The sequence below is a fragment of the Pipistrellus hanaki genome (genome assembly GCF_964339955.1).
Source record: "Pipistrellus hanaki genome assembly, chromosome: 3".
Lineage (NCBI taxonomy): Eukaryota > Metazoa > Chordata > Mammalia > Chiroptera > Vespertilionidae > Pipistrellus > Pipistrellus hanaki.
In genome coordinates, this window is record NC_140505.1 from 184,409,418 (window position 1) to 184,433,139 (window position 23,722).

Genomic DNA, 23,722 nt, shown 5'->3' on the forward strand with positions numbered 1-23,722 from the left:
AAGCGCTCTCGGGAAATGGAGAGTCAGGCTCACACAGAAACTGTGCACAGGAGCACGGCAGCTGTACTTACCATCGCCAAAGCCCGAAGGCAACCCCAATGCCCTTGGGCAGGTGAAAGGTTGGACACTGGCGCGTCCTGACTATGGAGCCCCTCGGCAACAAGGGGAACTCCCACTGGCACAGGCAGCCACCCAGATGGACTCGGGACGTGGTATTTACTGAAAAAACACCCCCCCGGCTGCCTCGTTCCCACCGGGTAACATCTTCAGAACGGTAAACCTATACCGATGGAGAACAGGTGACTCGCAGGCGCAGAACAGCAAAGGGGCGCATGGACACAAAGGTGCTGAGTCTCTGTGTCCTGATGGTGGTGCTGGCTCGTCCACAGGAGAGGGAATCATACAGGACCACACACATGCAAAAGCGGCGAAGGCTGAGTACCAGGTACCTGCATTGTCCTAATGTCCACTTCCTGGCTTTGATACTGTCCTACCGCAACTACGTCACCATGTGGGGGAAGAAGGGTCTGTGGGACTCGACATACTGCTTTGGCAACTTCCTGTGAGCCTACAAGTACTATTTCATTTTTTAAAAAATATATATTTTATTGATTTTATACAGAGAGGGAGAGAGACAGAGAGTCAGAAACATCGATGAGAGAGAGTCTTGCACACCCCCTACTGGGGATGTGCCCGCAACCAAGGTACATGCCCTTGACCGGAATCGAACCCGGGACCCTTTGGTCCCCAAGCCGATGCTCTATCCATTGAGCCAAACCGGTCCCGGCACAAGTACTATTTCAAAATAAAAAAGGTTTTGCCTGAACTGTGTTCACAACGGCCATCGCTCTCTAACGCCTGCGCTGCCCCCGCTCGCCGAGCTCCAGCGTTAGGAGAAGCGGGTAGGAGGTGTCTCTCTGTATCATGGCTCCTGCAGAGCAGACTGCCCACAAATGGACCAGTGGTAAAGCAGGGAGGAAGCAACTGGCTACCAAAGCCGCTCTCGATGGTGCGCCCTCTATTGGGGGGGTGAAGAACCCTCATCGTTAGAGGCCTGGTACCCTGGCCCTTTGTGAAATTAGACGTTCTCAGTCCACTGCTCTTCTGGTCCCCACGTCTGGTGCAAGGAATGGCTCAGGACTTCACACCAGACCTGCTTCCGGAGAGCAGCCTGCGGTGCTTGGCAGGAGCAGGCGGCCTGTCTGGCTGGCCTTTTAGAAGACACCAACCTGTGTGCTCTCCATGCCACACGTGTGACAAGGATGCCAAAAGACAACCAGCCAGCACGCCACTGACGTGGAGAACGTGCTTAAGAACCCACTGTGATTGGAAACATTTCATTCTTTTCAAATAAAACTTCTCTCCTACCTGCTGTTGGTAGTTCTGAGTGTTAAGTATCTTTTCCCATGGGGTCGAAAGGTACTAAGGATATGACTGCAAGTGGAAAAGAGGGGACAGAAAGCAGGTGTTGGTAGTTTTTCCACTTTCATTTGTGTGTGAACTTTTTAAATATAAACGCAAGTCAAATGTTTCAGTGAACGCGTTTCAGCAGTTGAACTTTATAACAATACAAAATAAGACTTACAGTAGATACCATCCATTCACTATACTTCTTTGAGTTGTCCTACATGCAAGTACATGTTTTTAATGTTGTCTGTCTTCTGTGCTGTTCCTGTAAGTTTGCTATTAAAATATATTAAGTTACTAAAAAAAAAAAAGTTTTGCCGAAACCGGTTTGGCTCAATGGATAGAGCGTCGGCTTGGAGACTGTACGTGCCCTTGACCGGAATCATGTACCTTGGTTGCGGGCATATCCCCAGTAGGGGGTGTGCAAGAGGCAGCTGATCGATGACTCTCTCTCATCGATGTTTCTAACTATCTCTCTCTCTTCCTCTCTGTACAAAATCAATAAAATATATTTTTTTTAAAAAAAGTTTTGCCAAGCTGGCATGGCTCAGGCATTGAGTGTCAACCTCTGAACAAGGAGGTCATGGTTCGATTCCTGGTCAGGGCACACGCCTGGGTTGTGGGCTCCATCCCCAGTGTGGGGCATGAAGAATCAATGGTTCTCTCTCATCATGGGTGTTTCTATCTCTCTCTCCCTCTTCCTTCCTCTCTAAAATCAATAAAAACATATATTTAAGTTTTAAAAGTAGAGATGTATATTGAACTATTTGAGGGTGGAAAATAACACGAAGTCTGGAATTTATTCTTTAAAAGGGGAGAGATAGATTAATTAATTAAATAAATAAAAGGGGAAAGATGAGATGCAGGGCACATGCCCTGGTTGCGGGCTCGATCCCCAGTGTGGGGTGTGCAGGAGGCAGCCAATCAATGATTCTTTCTCATTACTGATGTTTCTCTCTCTCTCTCTCTCTCTCTCTCTCTCTCTCTCTCTCTCTCTCTCTCTCCCCCCTCTCTTCTTCTCTGAAGTCAATAAAAATATTTTTAATAAAAATATTTTTTTAAAAGATTGCAAATGTTGCTAATTTCGAATGAAGTGGCTGACAGGAATTCATTATACTATTTGCTCTATTTTTGTGCATTTGAAAATTTCCATAATAAAAACTTTAGACAGTAGAACAGCAGAGTTTTCCACAAAACTTGTAATGGGATGGGCAATAACTCAGGAAATTGTATCAGAGACTGACTGCTTATCTTACAGAAAAACAATTAAAAAAACACTTGTCCAACCTAATGAGCGAGTTTAGCACAGTTTCTTTTACAAAAAAACTGCTCCAAATTTGCCTCTTTTTTTCTACCACCAATGATTGTCAGAGATGTGCTCCTCGGTGATGTTTTCAAAATATGTGTAAGCGTGTTTAGCATGTTACCACAATGTTATCACAGTGAACGGGAAAGGCACAGCTCTCTGGAAGAAACCTAGGCTAGTGCTATTCAGAAATGCTTCTACTGAGTAGGATTTCGTTACCAAAAACACTATCAGTCTGTAACTTACAAAAACTCTCATGTCTGAAGTCCTATGAACCTATGTGACGCAATTTTATGATCTGTTTAAAATTTCCAAAGCATTTCAGTGGGTCTGGGACTCCTTTGTTGAGAACTTTAAAATCAAAATAAAATACCTTCCATTTCGTTTACAAGGACATCTGGCAGCAGGGAAGATGGAAATGTACTAGGCAAATTTCAACAAATCCCCTGCACACGCGGGGGACAGGATGGAAAGATGAGGAACTCGATTTAGAAAGAAAGCCAGTGATGCGTTTCCTGTGTGCGGCTGCGTGGCCGGGCAGCGAGCGATCCTTGCCAGGGAGGGCAGCCCTAAAGCCAGGTCTCTGAACCAAACGAACGTAAGAGCCAGGCTCTCAGTAAAGCACCATTCCCAAAAATAACCAAGCACATGCAGACAGAAGGCTTTTTATGCCACCAACAAAATGATTTAAAATGTTGGTAATGATTTCATCCTCGGCTTGTCCTTCGGTTTCTGTTTTTGGTGCGGGTTTTATTACGCACACAGTGTGACAGTAATGTAATGCATGCGGACAGTTATGAGCACATCGGAGTAAGTGGCAGGGGTGTGCACGCCAAGTGTGAAGAGCAGGGCCGTACGCACAGGAAAAGCTGGGGCCGGCACCTCCCCTCTCCTCCGCACACGTCTGCCTCTCTGCCCCGTCCGCGGGGCGGGCAGGCAGCACGGTCAGGGCCTCTGCCTGGAGGCCCATCTGCCAGCCTGGCGGCTCCACACCCTTGTCCTGACCTGCATACCACCCGGAGGCTGTGAAGAGGCCAGGCGCAGTCTGTGCTGTCCCAGGGACACTGGGCTCCGAGTCAGGGACCTGGGCCGGAATCCCGGCACCGCACTGCCACCGGCCGCGACGGGGCAGGTAACGGGCTCTGAATTTGTTTCCTGGGTGCACCGTGCGGCAGCCAGGGCCCCTGGGCCACGTGAGTTTAGGGATTCCGGGTTTTTCAGATTTTAGAAGGACTGTCTGTGCTGCTGTGTGTGGTGTGTGCGTATGGTGACACCCTCACAGGGGTGTGGGCAGCATCCCAAAATCAAACACAGAGTATTTCCATAGAGAAACGTGAGATATTTTTAAAGACCATAATTAGTCTCGCATCAATTCAGGTTACATTTTTGCCACAAAATTAGTTTGTTGCAGACTTAGGAAGAACCGCTGGGACTTCAAGTGTCCTGGATTCCAGGAAGGTGAAGGTGAAGGTGAAGGTGAGGGTGAGGGTGAGGGTGAGGGTGAGGGTGAAGGTGAGGGTGAAGGTGGGGGTGGAGGTGGAGGTGGAGGTGTGGGTGGAGGTGTGGGTGAAGGTGAGGGTGAAGGTGAGGGTGAAGGTGAAGGTGAAGGTGAGGGTGAAGGTGAAGGTGAAGGTGGAGGTGTGGGTGGAGGAGTGGGTGAAGGTGAGGGTGAAGGTGAGGGTGAGGGTGAGGATGAGGGTGAAGGTGAAGATGAAGGTGGAGATGTGGGTGAAGGTGAGGGTGAGGGTGAGGGTGAGGGTGAGGGTGAGGGTGAAGGTGAGGGTGAGGGTGAAGGTGGGGGTGGAGGTGTGGGTGGAGGTGAGGGTGAGGGTGAAGGTGAGGGTGAGGGTGAGGGTGAGGGTGAGGGTGAGGGTGAGGGTGGGGGTGGAGGTGTGGGTGGAGGTGGAGGTGTGGGTGAAGGTGAGGGTGAGGGTGAGGGTGAGGGTGAGGGTGAAGGTGAAGATGAAGGTGGAGATGTGGGTAGAGGTGTGGGTGAAGGTGAGGGTGAGGGTGAGGGTGAAGGTGAGGGTGAAGGTGAAGGTGAAGGTGAAGGTGGAGGTGTGGGTGGAGGAGTGGGTGAAGGTGAGGGTGAAGGTGAGGGTGAGGGTGAGGATGAGGGTGAAGGTGAAGATGAAGGTGGAGGTGTGGGTGGAGGAGTGGGTGAAGGTGAGGGTGAGGATGAGGGTGAGGGTGAGGGTGAGGGTGAAGGTGAAGATGAAGGTGGAGGTGTGGGTGAGGGTGAGGGTGAAGGTGAAGGTGAAGGTGAGGGTGAAGGTGAAGGTGGGGGTGGAGGTGTGGGTGGAGGTGTGGGTGAAGGTGAGGGTGAAGGTAAGGGTGAGGGTGAGGATGAGGGTGAAGGTGAAGATGAAGGTGGAGATGTGGGTGGAGGAGTGGGTGAAGGTGAGGGTGAGGGTGAGGGTGAGGGTGAGGGTGAAGGTGAAGATGAAGGTGGAGGTGTGGGTGGAGGAGTGGGTGAAGGTGAGGGTGAGGGTGAGGGTGAGGGTGAGGGTGAAGGTGAAGATGAAGGTGGAGATGTGGGTGAAGGTGAGGGTGAGGGTGACGGTGAAGGGACGTGGGCCGGGCCATCCTCAGGCCGCACGGAGGCTGCTGCTCAAGCATGAAGGGATCAGTGTGGTTTGTTTTTTCACTTTGTTTTCAAAGTGACCAAGCCCCTCCCCTGCCTTGCGAGCCTCTGAGAACATGAGGATCTGGGGGAGCTGCAGGCCAGACTCCGCTGCAGAGCCCAGGGCCCTGGCAGCTGGTCCCACCTCCTGCCTCTTCCCTGCAACACTGGTCCCTGCACACACAGCCCCACTGGACACCAACGTGCCCTCCCCTTTGCCCGGTCCCCGTGGAGAACGCCAACTCTTCACTCCGCGTCACCATGACATCACGGCCCCACCCGGGGGCCTGCAGCTCCCGCCCCGCGGACTGCGCTGGTCCTGGAACTAACAAGCCAGTTCTGACCAGGCTCCTCCTCCCACACCCGAGTTTTCCATCTCTAGCACCAGGCGGTGCCAGCACACAGTAGGGGTTTAGAAGAGAAGAATCAGTCCATCAACAGAGTGACTGAATGCCTGCCATGGAGCCACCTGCCACACACCGGCTTCCCGTTGCTCAGTCCCCTCCCCACCACCGACACCTCCAGAGCTCGGCCGGAGAAGGTGGACACTGGGCTGGAGGGAGAGAGGGATGAGGAGGGCAGGCGGAGGCTGAGTCACACCATCTCACTCATCTTCCAACGTGGAGGCCACGCCAAGGAGGGCAAAGGACTTGTTCCACATGTTCCATCAGGACACACCTGGTCCCTCTGATGGGAGCAGCAGGAAGGAGAGAGATTTTTTGTTTGTTTGTTTGATTGTTTTTGTTTAGTTGGTTAATCTAAACCCGAAGGTCCTTTTCCATTGACTTTGGGGGAGAGTGGAAGAGAGAGGGAAAGACAGAAACACTGATGCGAGAGAAACACATCATTAGTTGCCTCCTGACCAGGGCCTGGGCCGGGGAGAAGCCTGCAACCAAGGTATGTGCCCTAGACTGGAATCGAACCTGGGACCCTTCGGTCGCACGCCGACACTCTATCCACATCCACAGAGCCACACCCACCAGGGCTAGTGATGTTTTTAAGAACGGTCTAATCTGGGGGAGATAAGAGATCAACCGAAGGACTTATATACATGCATATAAGTATAACCAATGGACACAAAACTCTGGGGAGGGAGGGGATGTTTGGGGGGGGGGGCAATGTTAAAATATGTACACAGATAATAATTTAATTTTAAAAATGTAAAAAAAAAAAAAATGGGTCTAGCAATTTCTGGTTGTTTCTAAAATAAGGAGGCTCCCAATCAAAGAGGACTAGAAGGCCCGGAGCAGAAACTGGTGGAGGGACCTCTGTCAGCAGTTTACTCTCGCCAGTCTTCTCCCCTACTGGCCTCAGCCTTCCGGAGGTCGGGGGCCATGTCTCCTGTGCAGCTCTGATCCCCAGCACCTACCTCCGAGCCTGGACAGTTAGCACTCAATATGCTCTGCCTGGATGAGGAAACATTTGCCCTTTGCAGTTTCTTCCAGTTCAGTTCTCAGCCTCTGTGCTAAGCTCCACCACCTCCGTGTCAACCTCGGGGATGGAACGTTCTCTCCCCACCACCACCACCCTTTTACCCGCCCTGACAGTCATCACCTCTGAGATCTATTACAGTCTGTACGTGGCACTGACCACGCTGTGATTAGACTTATTCCATCAGCGCCCTGTGAGTCAGGCTGCGTGCGGGCAGGGACCGTGTGCCATGCTGAGGTGTGTGCTGCGTGATCGGTTTGGGGACAGAGGAAACAGCAGGGACAGAGGCACGAGACAGCACGTCAGCAGACACTCGGACAGAGTGTGCCAGGCTGCTAACTAGCCGCGTGGCGGGCAGTGTGACCTGAGGGACTGCCCTCCTGGTGGCAGTGAAGTGGGTGTGGAAGCCACGGGGAACGCCAGGACACAGGCCCTGTGAGGCCACCAGCCACCGGCTGGACAGAGCTCATCTCGGGCCAGCTTTAGGGTCAGGGGATCAGGATCGGGCACAGCCGGCTCACAAAAAAGGAGGAGTGCCAGTTTACGCATGTCCTCTATCAGGGGCCAGGGAGCTAAACCGGCCGCCAGTGGGGCACCTGAGAGTACAGAACCGAGGACAGGAAGTGAGGGCCCTTGAGCAAAATTCAACCAGGCCCTGGCACGGCCTGATGAGCCAGGACACCCAGAGAAGAACGCAGAGGCGGCAACAGCTCCCCTAAAGCAGGCCCTGCCCCACCTCCTCCAGGAAAGACGCCTTTGGGGTCCCCCCTTCTGAGATTGCTACCGTTTCCAGAAAAGCTACGAAGCCATGGGCAGTACTCACTGAACTAGGCCACCGGCCTGGGACGTAGGTACGTCAGAGAGTGTCTCACCGTCTCACCTGTGCTGCTTTATTCTGTCATTTCCACCTCGTGCTGCGGGGACACCTGGCTGCTGCCCGCGCCCTCCCCCCCCCCCGTAGGGAAGGCTGAGTAATGGCCTCCACAGATGCTCACTCCCAACAGGTGAGATGTTTACTTTCCGTGGAAAAGGGACTTTACAGATGTGATCACAAGAAAGATGAGCTCGGATTACCTGGGGAGGCCAATATAATCACTAGTGTCCTTATAAGAAGGCGGCAGGTTGCCGAAACCAGTTTGGCTCAGTGGTAGAGCGTCGGTCTGCGGACTGAAAGGTCCCAGGTTCGATTCCGGTCAAGGGCATGTACCTTGGTTGCGGGCACATCCCCGGTTGGGGGGTGTACAGGAGGCAGCTGGTCGATGTTTCTCTCTCATTGACGTTTCTAGCTCTCTATCTCTCTCCCTTCCTCTCTGTAAAAAATCAATAAAATATATTTTTTTTAAAAAGAAGAAGGCAGCAGGCCCTGGCCGGGTAGCTCAGTTGATTAAAGCCAAGGTTACGGGTTCAATCCCCAGTCAGGGCACATACAAGAATCAACCAATGAAGGCATAAATAAGTAAAACAACAATCAATGAATTAATTACTTTTTAAAAAAATATATTTTGATTTTTTACAGAAAGTAAGAGAGAGGGATAGAGAGTTAGAAACATCGATGAGAGAGAATCATTGATCAGCTGCCTCTTGCACAACCCCCACTGGGGATGTGCCCGCACCAAGGCACATGCCCTTGACCGGAATTGAACCCGGGGCCCTTCAGTCCGCAGGCCGACGCTCTATCCACTGAGCCAAACCGGTTTCAGCATGAATGACTTTTTTAAAGAAGAAGGCAGGAGGATGAACGTGTGGAGGAGACAGTGTGACAATGGAAGCAGGAGCAGAGACTGGGAGATGCTACGCGGTTGGCTTGGAAGTCGGGGAAAGGGCCACAGCCGAAGAACACCGGGGCCTCTGGAAGCTGGCAGAGGCAAGGAGACAGAGTTCCCTGGCGCCCCAGAGGGCACAGCCTGCCGCACCCTGACTGCAGCCAGTGAAATACATAATCCTGAGCTCAAAACGGGAAGATGGTAAATGTGCATTTTAAGTCACCGAGTTTCTGCAGTTTGTTACGGCGGCGGAGGAAATGCATGCACTGACTGACAGGTGAGGAAACAGAGGCTTGGAGGGCACAGTCCTCTGCCCACAGTGCCCGCCTAACGGGGTCCGTCCCTCTGACCTGGCCGTACCGCCAAGGCCACAGACTCCCAAGGGCAGTTAGACAGCGCGGGCTCCGGGCCAAACCACCCGCTGCCTTGTGTCTGTGGGCAAGTTGCATCACCCCTCTTGCTTCCGCGTCCTCAGCTGTAAAATGGGGCTGCAGCCACACCTGCCCCGAGAGAGCCGTGCGGAGTAAACAAGCGGACACAGGAGAGCCCTCTGAGGACCACGCTCCTGTTTCAGTCACTCCACTCCCGTCAGGCCGAGAACACACGTTCCCGGCAGTCTGAGGCCCAGGCCAGCCTGTCTGGCCGTCTGCTCTTTTTTAAACCTTCTGAGGTCATCTTTTCATTCATCAGCTTCAGGTCCAAACCCTTTTGAGCTTCAGCCATGAAGTGCTCGCTCGGGCAGTTGCCACACAGCCACTGGCTGAGCGTAGCTGGCAATCCCCTCGCACACACGTCTCCAGAATATTAACGTGGCCCGAGAGGGATCAGTGTTCCTTTAGCTGACAGACACGGAGAAGCTCCCATCTCACCACAGCTCCGCACAGAATGGGGCTTGGGCTCCGTGAATCAGAGCCGGGCACGCTGCTCCCCCTCGGCCGCCTCCTCGCCTCCTGCCTCCAGGATGCCTGCCGCTGGGAACGTCTGTGCGGCTGGTCCGCAGGAGGGAGGTCACAGCCCCCGGTCCGGCCTGGCGAGCCTTTGGGAAAGACCACAGGCCCTCAGGAGGGGGAGGGTCCCTCTCTCAGTCCCTCTCCCCTTCCATCAGCCCACAAGCAGAAGCCACTCTGGGACTCCACGTCTCTCCCCTCTCCTGGGGCCAAGCTCCCATGAATCTGTCCACCAGGAAAGAAAACCATCGAATCCTGTACCTATCCTTCACTCTTGGGGGGGTGGGGGGGGGACAGGAATAAAGTAAACGACGAAATAATCCAAAAACCTTCAACGAGGACAAACTTCCGTGAGGGCTCCCTTCCTTCAGCCTTGTAGTTGAGTCTTTTTAAAATATATATATGCCAGGCCAAACTGTGACACCCACTTTTTTCCCAAACAGGGAGATGAGCCAATGCTCAAGCCTCTTCAGCTGGGTTTTGCTCCCTCTGAGTGCGACCACCTTCCCAACCAGCTACACCATCCAGCACTGCGCAGGGGGCCCCTTCGGGTGGCGAAGCACCTAAGAGTCCACTGCCCTTGGGAGCCAGTCCTCTAAGCCAAGTCCCCTGAACCTGCCCGACCCCGGGCCCGTCAGCAAGCAGCCGGCCGCTGCCCAGTGTGCGGCGGGGAGGAATTCCGCCTGCACTTCGCTCACACCGGAGGGACGGAGGGGGTGACCAGCCTCCGCCCTGAGCGAATGTCCGCCCAGAGTCCACGTGTGCCCGCAGGCAGGACAAGGAGCTCCACAGCAGCCCGTGTATCGCAGCGGGAGGCTGGGCACACCCAGACCCCCACCCACGGGAGCGGACCTGAACAGCGGACTCCCGGGCGCCATGGGGAAGAACAGGGCTGCTGCCCCCACCTGCATGAAGCTCGCCGGAGGGTCTCTGAGATTCCATCTCCGGGAAGGCGAGGAGGCGGCAGTGTCACCTCAGGAGGGCCGGTGACAGGAGGCGGCCCAGGGAGCCTTCCGGGGCTGCGACTGCTGGCAGCTCCACCTGGGCCGTGGTCTGCACGGGCTTCACCGACATAAAATCCACTGCGCTGTGCACCCAAGATCAGTGTGCTTCACCGCAGCCCACAGTAAGTCAACCCTTGACAAGCTGGGGGTTTTCTTTAGGTTTTTTTCTTTTTCAAATAAATTTTATTGATTTTTTACAGAGAGGAAGGGATAGAGATAGAGAATTAGAAACATCGATGAGAGAGAGTCATCGACCAGCTGCCTCTTGCACGTTCCCTACTGGGGATGTGCCCGCAACCAACGCACATGCCCTTGACGGAAATCGAACCTGGGACCTCTCAATCAGCAGGCCGACGCTCTATCCACTGAGCCAAACCGGTTTCAGGTAGATTTTTTATTGATTTTAGGGCCAGGGAGAGAGAGAGGGAGAGGGAGAAACATGAATCGAGAGCCAGACATGAATTGACACCGGGGCATACGCCCTGACCAGGAATTTAACCGGCAGCCCTTCAAGGCACGAACTGACGCCCAACCAGCTGAGTCACCCGGCCGCGGCCAAACCTCGAAAAATTTAAAAATATAAATACAGCCTTGGCCGCTATGACTCGGTTGGCTGGAGCATCATCCCGAGCACCGGAAAGTGCTGGGTTTGGTCCCGTCAGGGCACATGCCCAGGCTGTAGGTTCAGTCCCCAGGTGGGGCGCATGAGGGAAGCAACTGATCAATGTTCTTCTCTTACACTGATCTCTCTCTCCCTTCCTCTCTCTAACATCAATTTCTGAAAAAGTATAAATATACACCTTTAAGCAGCTTCTATGTGCTAAGTCCAAAGGGCATCTCAGACAAGACTGGCCTTTTAGCTCACAGTCCAGCGGGGGGGATACACTGAGTAACATGGAAAGGGTCCCTGGCCGGTGGGACAGGCGGAGAAGGGCCACGGGCACGGGTCTTACGATTTGGGGAAGGTGGTGAACTGATGAAACATCGTTTCGGAGGCAGCCAGCCCTGCGTCCAGATCCCACTTCTCACTGTGTGGCCTGGGCAAGATGCCCTGCTCTCCGTCCATAAGGCGTCACAGCAGCTGGCCCTCCTGGGTCCCCATGAGAAGGCAAGGGAAGAATGCACTCTGGGCACTCGGCCACCAGACTGCTGTTATTCCTGCTGTGAGGCCGGGCCCGCCGGTGCCAGGCACCCGTGTTGTTTGTGGATATGGAGCAGGCCCTGCCCCCACAGCCCCCAATCCCACCAGGAAGAGGGCAGCGGCATTCACCCGCTGGCAAACATCTAACAAATCAGGGGCCGTGAGCCTGCCGTGGCCTCGGCCCTGAAGGAGCCCGCAGCCCCGGGAGGAACCAGACACCTCGCACACAATGTAAAAGAGCTTAAGTGTCGGCGGAGAGGAACAGATACAGAAGCGGGGGAGGTCAGAGGGCCATGCGGAGGTGGAAACTGAGCTGGGCCTTGACAGGCAGATAGGATTTGAGCAAAGGCACAGGGATGGAAAGCCGAAGTACCTGGAGGCAAGGGTGACCAGTCACGTGTGGCTCAAGAGGGCCCGGGTTTTGCAATCAGTGGGAGGTTTCAGAGCTTTAAAATGGCAGGCCAGCTTCCCTGGCTGGTGTGGCTCAGTGGTTGGAGCGCTGTCCTGTATACCAAAAGGTTGCAGGTTCCATCTTTGGTCGGGGTGCCTATGGAAGTCAACCAATCGATGTTTCTCTCTCTTTTGAATCAATGAAAACATATCCTCAGGTGAGGAGTAAAAAATAAGTAAAATAAAATGACAAGCCAGCCAACAGCAGTGTTTCGAAGGGGCCAGATGGGGGTGGCTCCATTTCCAGGGCTGGGACTGGTATCATATTAACCAAGAAACATGCAAACGCTCACACCCAGTCCCTTCCCTTTGTGAGGCCCAAGCACACTTATTTCACTAGATGGCGATCGGGGGCCTGAGCTAGGCGGACTGAGCCTTGACTTTCCTGCGCTGGGCGACAGGTGAGGATACACTTCTTATGGCTCTTGTTTATATAATTTTATTTTAAACTTTTTTTAAAACATCACATAGTCACGATGTGGAACTCAAAAGGTACGAAGCATCTGCAGTGCGAGCCTCCCAGAACCAACCGCCACCCAGAGGCACCACCATCACTTCTTGTGAATCCCACGACCTTGTTTACCAGCAGAAGCAAACGCTTTCCAGTGACACAGACGGAGGCATCCCAGTCGCGGGCCCTGTACCTGCTCCTTTCACAGCAATCTATTCTGACGGTCGTTCCATAGCTGTGCATGGAATCTCCATCTTAATTTTTTTAATATGTTTTTATTGATTTCAGAGAGAAAGAGAGAGGGAGAGAGACGAACATCAATGATGAGAGAGTCATTGATCGGCTGCCTCTTACATGCCCCCTACTGGGGAAAAGAGCCTGAAACCCAGGCATGTGAACTGACTGGGAATCAAACAGTGACCTCCTGGTTCATAGGTCAACGCCCAACCACTGAACACTGGCCGGGCTCCATCTTATTTTTTTTAATATATATTTTATTGATTTTTTTTTTTTTTTTTTTACAGAGAGGAAGGGAGAGGGATAGAGAGCTAGAAACATCAATGAGAGCGGAACATCGACCAGTTGCCTCCTGCACACCCCCCACTGGGGATGTGCTTGCAACCAAGGTACACGCCCTTAATTGGAATCGAACCTGGGACCTTTCAGTCCGCAGGCCGATGCTCTATCCACTGAGCCAAAGCAGTTTCGGCTCCATCTTATTTTTCATGGCTGCACAGTATCCCACGGTTGGGACAGACTGCCATTTGTTCCAGGCCCCCTGTTGACGTTAGGTTGCCTTCTGCTATTACAAGGAAGGCAGCAATGACAAACCTTGCAAGTAAGTCACTGTGCACATGTGTTAACACATCTGTAGGATAAATTCCTAGAGTGAGCTGCTGGGTGAAGGTATAAGTAGCTGTAATTTTGAAAATGTTGCTAGAGGCGGAATGCACTTACATCACTCATCTAAGAAATAAGCCAGATTACTGGGAGAAATGCTGATAATGTGTAGTTTTAAGGATGCCCAGATGAAGAAATGGCAGAGAAAAACCCTCTTTCAGCAAACAGAGTGCGGGTCAGGAGATGGTTCGGAACCTGGATCAGCCCGTCCTCGCCTGGTACCCTGATCCATGAACTTGCATTTCCTCACCAGGAAGTGACACCCAGACCCGCTCGGCCCCTCAGCCCTTCCCAGCGCAGAGGGCTCTGACGCCCTGCTCCCGCGGCAGAGGGACACAGCGCCCAGCTGCAGCTGGTCTCCCTAGTGCAGGGGCCATGCCCGGGGGAGCAGCAGGCAGGCTGGGGTGTGCACTCAGGGTCCAGTCTGGCCATCAGATGAGAGATAAGCCCCTCTTGCCGCTTCCCCTGCATGGCACACTCACACTGCACAACACGCAGCGTGCACCCGGGGCTGTTACACAACGTGTGCCTGAGAGCAATGGCCGCCTAACCCTAGGTCTGCAAGCAGGCAGCTGGGGAAGGACAGGCGGGGCTCCGGACACCTGGAGGCCTCCCCGAGGGAGGACAGCTGCATACACGCAGCAGCGATCCGGACAGGGCTTCCTCCCACGCCCACAAATCCGCCCACACTACTGACCACTGTGCGTGAAAGCAATGGGGGGCCCCCAGGTGAGGGGATACCTCCGGGCAAACCCGGGCAGCGCTGAGAGGAAGAACCCTGCCAACCGCCCACTTCCGCCGCGCAGTGTTCCCACTGAGAGGGCCAGGACTCCTGCGAGTCACACCGCACTCAATGCTCTGAGGTTATTGCTACTCAACTTTTCTAACGCACACACAACACGCCAGCCTCTCTTTGTGAAGCAGGTACTGGAGTGTGCTGTTTGGTAAATCCAGATTCCCACACATCCTGTTTGTTTACAATTGTGGGCAAACTCGTGTAGAGATGCACCTCCTCTGCATGGAGGTGAGGCCCTGACCCCAAACACCCCAGGAGAGCTCACCCCGCCTCTGCTCCCCAACTCCCCGACCTGTGTCCCCCACCCCTGTGCATGCTGGAGGTGGCCCTTCCCTTCTCCACCTGCCACCTCCACTGTCCCTCAGCCAGCCCAGGGCCCCCACCCCACCTCAGCCAGAGCAGCTGCTGTCCCCGAGGCCCCCACAGCTTCGACCTGATCCTCTAAGTATCTACTTTCCAAGGCGAAGCCACAATTCCATCCTCTGGGAGCTCAGAGCAGCAAGGGCACAGGGTTTGATATCGAAAACCCGGGTGCTTCCTTCCAAAGGATCTTAGGCAAATTGACCCTTCTGGGCCTCAGTCTATCCATCTACAAAACAGGCGCAATAATTCCAAGGTCCCAGGGCTGCTGGGAGAATTAAATGAACAATATAGGTGAACTGTAATTTGCAAACTGCAAAGCCCTACCCGAAGTCTGGAGAAGATAGTAACATTCGTATTAACTGGTATGTCAATATTAACTAATGTTAATATCCTCACACATATCCCTTCACCAACACCTATCACTGTGCCTTGCAGGCACTCAGAATGCTTGCCAATGGAACCCCAGATTCTCTGTTCATTCTATGTGGGCTGAAACACAGGTGCTGGAGGCGGAAGCCAGGAGGGAGGGAGGGAGGGAGGGAGGGAGGGAGGGAGGGAGGGAGGGAGGAAGACATCAATTGGTTGCCTTCCACACAGGCCACAACCTGGGTATGTGCCCTGACCAGTATGAACCCCTGAACCCACCACCTTTTGGGGCACGGGACAACGCTCCAACCAGCTGAGCCATACCGCCCAGGGCACGGCAGCCACTTAACAGACATCATAAAGGGGTCTGAGCAGCTGACAATTCACAGGTCCTTCCTTTCCAACCCGGGACTCCTGGCTTTCTTCCTCACCGGCAGCGTCTCTAACCCTGAGCAGCTGGACAGGAAGCCGCTGTCCACGGCCCTGCTCTCACCAGCCCCGCCGGCACGCCCGCGGAGAGACCACTGAGCGGCACCGCCCGGAGGGCCCGGGCTGCACGGAGAGGCCCCCGAGAGGAGCCCCGGGCCAGGAGTCCTCATCGCCCCCACCACAGGTAAGTGAAGACTCCGGCAGCTGCCGTGGGGTTATTTTCCCTCAAGCTTTCCTGTCAGTAATGGCCCGGAGGGCTTTGGGGAACAGCGCGGCCAGCAGAGCGAAGGTTCCTAGCCACCTGCCAGCAGGGCAGGGCCTCCCCGGGTGCTGGCTGTGCACAGGGGTTGGAGCAGAAGACAAATAAAAGTATCAAACTGGCCCTAATCTGTTTGGCTCAGTGGATACAGCATCGGCCTGTGGACTGAAGGGTCACAGGTTCGATTCCAGTCAAGGGCATGTACCTTGGTTGCAGACACATCCCAGTTGGAGGTGTACAGGAGGCAGCTGATTGATTTAAGTACCAAAATGCATGCATGTCTTCTTCCAGAGTGGACAAATAAAGTAACTTCCAGAGATCTCACTCCACCCCTTTATTGGGTGGGGGTGGAGAACAGCCATCCTGGGACCATCATGGCCACAGGCACAAGGTTCAAGACCAAGGCTCCCCAGCAAGGAGACTAACTAGAGTGTTCAGGCATCACCAAACAGATTGCAGGTTGGAAAAGAAGTATCTCTTTCTCCCCCCACCCCTTCTCTCTCTCTCTCTCTCTCTCTCTCTCTCTCTCTCTCTCTCACACACACATACACACACACACACACACACCCCTCCTTCCATCTTCATGCAACTGTGAAGACCTCCTCTCCCTACAAGCCAGGCCCCTCCCATGGGGGGTTTCTAACCTGGGACCTTGAGCACCAGAAGGTGGGCAGAGACTCACTGCTGACCAAGAGACTCACCCAGGCCACCCCCTGGTTCTCTGCCTCTCCACTCCGTGCTCCCGCCCCTCGCGTGTGAGATGAAGCACCAGGCGCTGTTGTGGAACTCTCACTCCTTTGTATCATGGCTAACTTCTCAGGTCCATGGCACATGCTACGGCCCGGTGCTCTGTGAACGATGAGATGACGCAGGAGCACGCCTAGGAAGCAAGCGCGCCCAGACTTCGACAGGGATCACTTCTTGGTTATGAAACACGGGGTGATTTTTAGTCTAATCCCTCACTCTTTTCGGTGTTCTAAATTTACGATAATCAACAAGTACTATTTTCAAAACCAGAGAAGCCTGTTGCTTTCCAAAGGCTGAAACGCCAAGATCAGCAATGCAAACACTGCACGGAGTATTCGCTCAGTACGTGTGCGAGTTTTTCTGAGCGCGGCAGGGCTGGGGGTGACGCGGGTCAGGCACAAAGGCTTTCTGGGTGGGACCTTCCCCTCTGCTTCCCGCCCCAGAAGAGGAGGAAAAGGAGGCGACTGTGGGGCTTCCTGCCGCACCGCAGCCCGGGCCTGAGACCGCCCAGACCATCGGACAGAGCCCGTCGGAGGGCAGACCCAAGGCTGTTTAATGTGCCCCATAAGCTCGTTTCTCATAAGCAATCCTATTCTGATTGGCCTTAGCATCTGTCACTTCTCAAGAGTGGCAATGACATTAACCCGTCCGACTGTCTCATTTGTTTAGTCAAAAACTATTTCAGCTGCTACTCCCTGCAAGGCATGGTGCCAGCCACGGAGCCATCTTTAAACCAAGACTGGAAAACAACCAGCCAGAGGCTCCGTGTCATCCTGCTATGCTCTGCCCAAGCGTAGGGTTTCAGCTGCTAAAACAGCACCAGGAATGCGAACAAATGCTGCCCGGGTGTGCCGCCTGCCTAATTCCTGCATCTCAGCGACTCTGCACAGGGCCCCGAGCCCCGGTCCCGGGCCTGCGCTGCATCTCACTCGGCAGAGGCAGAGGCAGAGGCAGAGGTGATGGGAGGGAACCTGAGAAAACTCGAAACTTGGTGACCATCCGATCCTCTTTTTTTCTTTTAATTGACTTCAGAGAGGAAAGGAGAGGGAAAGAGACAGAAGCATCAACAATAAGAGAGAATCATCGATCATGCTGCCTCCTGCATGCTCCCTACTGGGGATTGAGCCCAAAAGCCGGGCATGTGCCCTTACTGGGAATCGAACTGTGAGCTCCTGGTTCAGAGGTCAACACTCAACCACTGAGCCACTCGGGCTGGGCCATCCAATTCTTCTGTGCATGGCTCCTTCCGGAGGCTGAGAAGATCACGTTCAATGAACATTTACTGAGGGCCTACTAGGTGTCGAGCCCCAGAGTCAAACAATTTTGTAGATAAGAACTCAGACCTTAGCTTTGCACATGCTCTTCATTCTGCCTGGAACCCACTTCGTCCCCTCACACATGGGGACAGCTTCAATGTCACCTCCTGCCCTAGCCAGTTTGGCTCAGTGGACAGAGCAACAGCCTGTGGACTGAAGGGTCTGGGGTTTGATGCCCATCAAGGGCATATGCTCGGGACGTGGGCTCAATCCCCAGTGGGGGGCGTGCAGGAAGCAGCCCATCAATGATTCTCTCATCGTTGATGTTTCTTTCTCTCTCTCTCTCTCTCTCTCTCTCTCTCTCTCTCTCTCTCTCTCTCTCCTTCCTCTTTGAAATCAACAAAAAATATTTAAAAAAAAAATATATATATATATATATATATTATATAAAAACACCGCCTCAGAGAAGTGCCTGCCCAGGCGAGAATGACTTTCTCTCAGCGTATCCGTGACAATGCACCTGCTCCCGTGTGTGCTCTTCCTGGCTGGACTCATCTTCTGAGGGGGTGGCCTGCACACTGGCAGGCACAAAGGCATGCAATACCTCTTTCCTGAGCAAATCAACAGCCTACAGAGCACGGACAGTCCTCAAGTTACGTCAGACTCGATGTACGTCATTTCGTGGTTACGTCGCCATTTCCATTTACAAAAAAAAGGTTCCGTCATTTCGACGTATGTACATATGTGCTTTATGTTTTTTATTATTTACTGTATTTACCACAAGTAAAGGTCAGGAATGGTCATCTCTCTTTTACATTTTTGTACTGTTTCACTTCATCACTGCTGTGTATGTGCTCCATGTGAGTGACATAGGTGCTTATGTTGGTGGGTTCCGGCTTACAGCGAAAATCACGTTATGTCACCTGGACCTTCTGTGATAATAAAAGCCAGTGTTTACTGAGCACATGCTGTATGCCAGGGACCGTGCTGAGCTCCAAGCAGACATGGGGTCCTGACAGTCGCCTGATGGCTGCACCATTATTACTCCCATCTTTTAAAAATTGATTTGAGAGAGATGTGGGGCGGGGGGGGGGGGGGGGGGGGGAGAGAAACAGCACTCCTTTGCTCCCCCACCACCCATGCACTCATTGGTTGATTCCTCATGTGCCCTGAGAGGGATGACCCACACCCCTGCTTATTGGGACAACTCTTGAGCCAACTGAGCACCTAGCCAGGAGGCCTCCCAATTTTTAATGAATGGGAATTAGAAGCTGGTAAGCAACCCGCCCTAGGCCACAGGGATAATAAGGAAGCGAGGATTTGAACTGCACCTCCAATTCTCTCAACATGCCACTGGACTGCTCTCGCCAATGCCCAGGGGGTGTTCCTTTCTCCTGTGCTCCCCGTGACTATTTTGTACCCCTCCCCAATTCTTGGCCTCCCCTCCAAAGGCACCCAATTCAGAAGAGTTCCCCAACTCCTCCCCTCTCATCCCACACCCATCAGCTCCCACACCCCACCCAGAGGGACCCCTCAACTGTGCTTCAGCACTGACCTAGTGCAGAGACAAACCCCCAGCCTTCCGGCCCCGAGGCCCAGCGGCGAGCGCAGTGCGTGAGTGCAGGCAGCCAGACCCCAGCACACAGGCAGGTGGGCAGGCACCTCCTCAGCGAATCCACGTGGGTTCCGGGCCCCACTCCCGCCTGTATTTATAGTGCCGGGGGCGTGGGACGTGGACGGACGCCCACCGCAGCTCTCAAACGGGAAAGGGAGCAGCCCACGGCATTCCAGACCTGCCGTCTGAGAAGTCGGTGAGAACCCGTGGGGCCCAGAAAGGACGTGCTTCTAGGGTAGCGGAGAAGGGAAAGGCAGCAGAAACTGAAAAGAACGCCAGTGAGCCGAGGGAAAGCAGAAAGGGGAGGCCGCGTCTCCCTGTGTTCTCTGTGGGAATATGGGGAGGAGGAGGGCGGTGACCATACTGGCCTGGAATACACAGCTGAGGACGTCACCTCCTTTACGAAGCTTTTAGGGCTCCCGATGGCCACGCCACGGTCAAGTTCAAACCCCTCAGCAGGGCCTTCGGAGGCCTGCATGCCCAAGCCCCACAGCAGGGTCTGGGAGGTGAGGTGTTTCAAGCCTCCACATCTCCGTTCCTCTGCCTAGCAAGCCCCTTTCTGCAGGAGCCTCGAGGCGCAGGGCATTCTGTTTCTAGAAGACTTCGGGGACCCCCCAGGGTTGGTGGGGGAAGAGCACGGGCTCCGAGACCAGACCCACTAGCTCAAAGCTCGGCTCCACCACCCAGCCCGGCTTTACCCTCCCAGGCCGCGTCCTCTGCAGAGTGTGAAGGTAACTGCTCCAGCGCACTGGGCGGCGGGGAGCTGAAATGCCCTATTTTCAGAGAGCGCTTTGAACTGCGCCTGGCACACAGTCAGTGTTTAATAAACAAGCTGTTGTTCCCATTGTCCTCCGGTCCCTTTGGGGCCGTTCCTCCCACAAGGAGGGCACTGTCTCGCACATATTGGTTGCACTCGGGATCCCGTAGCCAACCACGGCCTTCCAGAAGGCACCACGCACAACTCGGGCCTCTCCTCCCGGCCTAGCACAATGCCGGGCACGCAGTAGGTCTTCAGGGAGTGCTTGCTCCCCGTCTGTGAAGGTCCTCCCGTACACCCCACACCGAGCTCTCCCAGGGCCCAGCACACACCAGATCCCGCCGAAAGGCCCCGCAGAGCCAGGACCTTCGCTGTTACTGGGTTTCAAAACAATGAAGAGCTGCATGCACTCTGCCTTCCCAAGGCCTTTCCACTCCAGGGAGTTGACGGGAGAAACGAGCACAGCAGGGACCTGGAATAGAACTGAGGCCTTCTGGGGAGAGAGCCGGCTGGCCCGCCAGAAACCAGGAGCAACAGCTCAAAGGCCACGGGGAGAAGGCGGCCTCCAGACAAAAGCCCGAGCTGCAGAGAACGCGGCCAGCGGGAGGAAACTAGGACAAGGGGTCACGGGCGCCCGCTCTGCCCTACGCCTCGCCACCTGGAGAGCTCCAGAAGGGGGTCCCTGCACAGCCCACCCCCAGGCGGGAACAGCTTACCACACATCCAGAACCCCCAGGGCTGCAAGCAGGAGCCCCAGGGTGCTCGTGTGGTTCTCGGCGGGGAACTCGCACTGCCTTCTCCATCCACGCTGCCTATCAGGGCCCCATGCCCGGATTGGGGTCACTATTCTTGTCCATCTCCCCAACAGACGTGGAGCTGCGAATGGCTGGGCCCAGGGTCTCATTGATCCTCAGACCCCGTGCCCCCAGCATGGTGCCAGGTATGCGGCAGATGCTCAGTAGTTACAAGGCAGCAGGAGAAAGGTCCTGGTTCAAGGATGACTCCACCCAGGCCTGCCATGTACCACGGACAAGCAAGCCACCGGTGGCCCACGACTCCCTCTGCGTCTCCGTGTCCTCACTCACCAGAGAGCTATAACAAGTTCCGTACTCACACAAGTGCTGAGAACGAACACGTAGAAAGCATGAAAACACATGCTAGTCACCTTTCAGGCTCCAGCCCAGCGGTCACCTTATGTCAGTCATGTCCTTTCTGCTGGCCACATTGCCCCTCTCCGGCACAAAAATCACTCTGTACACCCTTTATAGTCTTATATGAGTCACATCTTTGCAATGACTTGTTTCTTTTTTTTTTTTTTTAAGATATATTTTACTGATTTTTCAGAGAGAAAGGGAGAGGGATAGAGAGTTAGAAACATCGATGAGAGAGAAACATCGACCAGCTGCCTCCTGCACACCCCCCACTGGGGATGTGCCCACAACCAATGTACATGCCCTTGACCGGGATGGAACCTGGGACCTTTCAGGCTGCAGGCTGACGCTCTATCCACTGAGCCAAACCGGTTTCGGCGAGATGACTTGTTTCTGAGTTGGAGTCCCTCGCTGACCTGAGAGGGCCTGTACCCAGGGGACAATATGTGTTTGTGTCCAAGGCCTGATAAAACGGGCACTGGGGCCTGGCTGCTTGGGCCCTCCCGCCGCACGGCCCCAATTCGGATGCACACAGCACCTTGGACAGGATGTCCTGCCGTACAAGCCCCGGGGCCCACTGAGCAGGCAGACGGGGGAGACGGAAGGGGCACCGCAGGCAGGTCTCGCCTCTGAGCTGTGCCTCCTCTGCAGGTGCAGGTGAGCGTGTCTGCCTGGCTGGCTCGGCAGCGCAGGGGCCTCCGGGGCACAGATTGCTGCTGCTTGCCTTACATAAAGCACCAGGCGATCAGATGAATAATGCATGGCCTTCAGCTCACACACAGGTACTAGGCGTGTGAGCACTCGCTTTGCGACAGGGTGCCCTGGGTGTGTGTGTGTGTGTCTGGCTCTGCACAACCCCTGGGGAGATACGACTTGGGCACAGATAGTCATGTTCACCCACAACCTCCATGCCTTGCGGCGGTCTGGAATCAGTGCACCGGGAGGAAACGCACAACCCACAGGACGGATACCCACACCCTAGCCCAGTCTCCATGGCCTCTGTCAAGGCGAATGAATATCCTTGGAGTCCCAGGTTTCCGTGGGTGCCCTCCGAACAGCTGACCTCTATGCGAGGCCAGTCCACCCTCCATGCAAGCATCCCCATGGGCCTCGGCAGGCCAACCCCCTTCCCGGATCACAGCCCCGAACAAGCACGGATGCCTCCCCCTCTCCCTAGGCGGTGCCAGGCGCCAGCACACCCACCGGGCACACAATCCCACTTGCAGGGAGGCTGCCCATCCGCCCGCCGGCTCCCCCGGCTCCCCCGGCTCCCCGGCTCCCCGGCCGCCCCCACGGCAGGTCCGATTACACGCCTGGCGCCGGCGCCGCCACGCTGGCGAGGAGGGGGCCGGGCACACCCACGGGCGGCCCCCGACCCCGCGGGGAGGGCAGGGGACGCGGGGCAGGGCGTGCGGGGCGGCGGCGGGCGCTCCCTGCCTTCTAGCCGGGCCGGCCGCCTCCGGTCCGAGGACCCGCGGTCACAACCAGCGTGACCCGCGGGGCGCCCCCTGCCCGGGCCTCCCCCACACCCAGCGGCCCCCGCCCCCTGAGCCCACAGCCGACCCCCCTCAGGGCCTCCCAAGCGGGTACCTCAGGAGCCCATGGCGGCGTGGCGTGTGCTGGCGGGCGACGCGCAGCGCGGGCGGGCGGGCGGCACCGCAGCCCCGGAGTCTGGTCGCCGCGGCCCGAGCGTCCCGGGCGCCGCCGAGTGCCGCCGCGGTGCGCATGCGCGCTGAGCGCGCCCCCGGGGAGGGCGGGGCGGCGCGCGCGGGGCTGAGATCACCGCGCGGCCTTAAAGGGGCCGCGCCTCGAACCGCCCCTCGCCGCCCCGCCCAGCGATGGGGTCAGCCAAGGTTCTCCAGCGGCTCGCTAGCAAAACAAACAGCCTCCCCCGCCTCCATCCCACCCCCCAACCCTGCCCACCGCAGCGTGTCTGGGGGGGTAGGACCCACAGGTTTGGGGCGCCAGGCTCCGCTCCAGACATCTGTGTCTGGTGTTTCACTTCTCTTTACCCTCATTAGCTCCACGTAGGCCTGTTTGGAAGATAAAACAAGATGCTGGCATGGCTATCCGTGGACGGAAGGGTGCATGTACAACTGAAACGAATGCAAACCGAAGCGCTGAGCGCAGTCGCGCCCCAGTGAAACTGCAAAGCCGAGAGAGAGAGAGAGAGAGAGAGAGAGAGAGAGAGAGAGAGAGAGAGAGAGAGAGAGTGAGAGAGAGAGACTCTTCCTTCCCGCACCGCCCTGCGGCCCCACCTCGCTCTCGGCAGCCCAACTTGCAAAGTTTTGCAGACATCATCAAGCCGCCTAACCCATTGCTGTTTCTGGCGTCGCTGTTGCTCAAGATCCCCAAATTTATTTATAGCCCAGCCCAGACTCCTCCCCTGAGCTGTTAGCGCAACACCTAACAGGCATCAACAGGCACCTCAGAGTCAGCATGCCCACAGCAGAACCCATCTCTCCTCCGTGGAGGAAAGGAGCCACATGCCAACCTGACAAGCTCAGAGACCTAAAGTAACCACAAAGGATGGTGAGAAAATTAAATATTTAACTACAAA

At 55.2% G+C, this 23,722-nt stretch overlaps 1 protein-coding gene across 2 annotated transcripts in view; it reads right to left on the reverse strand.

The window, feature by feature from the left end:
• The window catches only part of TMEM184B (transmembrane protein 184B), a 49,067-nt gene extending 26,166 nt beyond the window's left edge, over positions 1-22,901 (reverse strand). Inside the window, exon 1 of one of the 2 annotated variants that reach the window (XM_084880026.1) lies at positions 22,753-22,901. The gene's annotated coding sequence lies outside the window, so the exon portion shown is untranslated. The remainder of the gene's footprint in view (positions 1-22,752) is intronic. The other variant, XM_084880025.1, reaches the window with a different exon arrangement.
• Between the last annotated feature and the right edge of the window lie 821 nt (positions 22,902-23,722).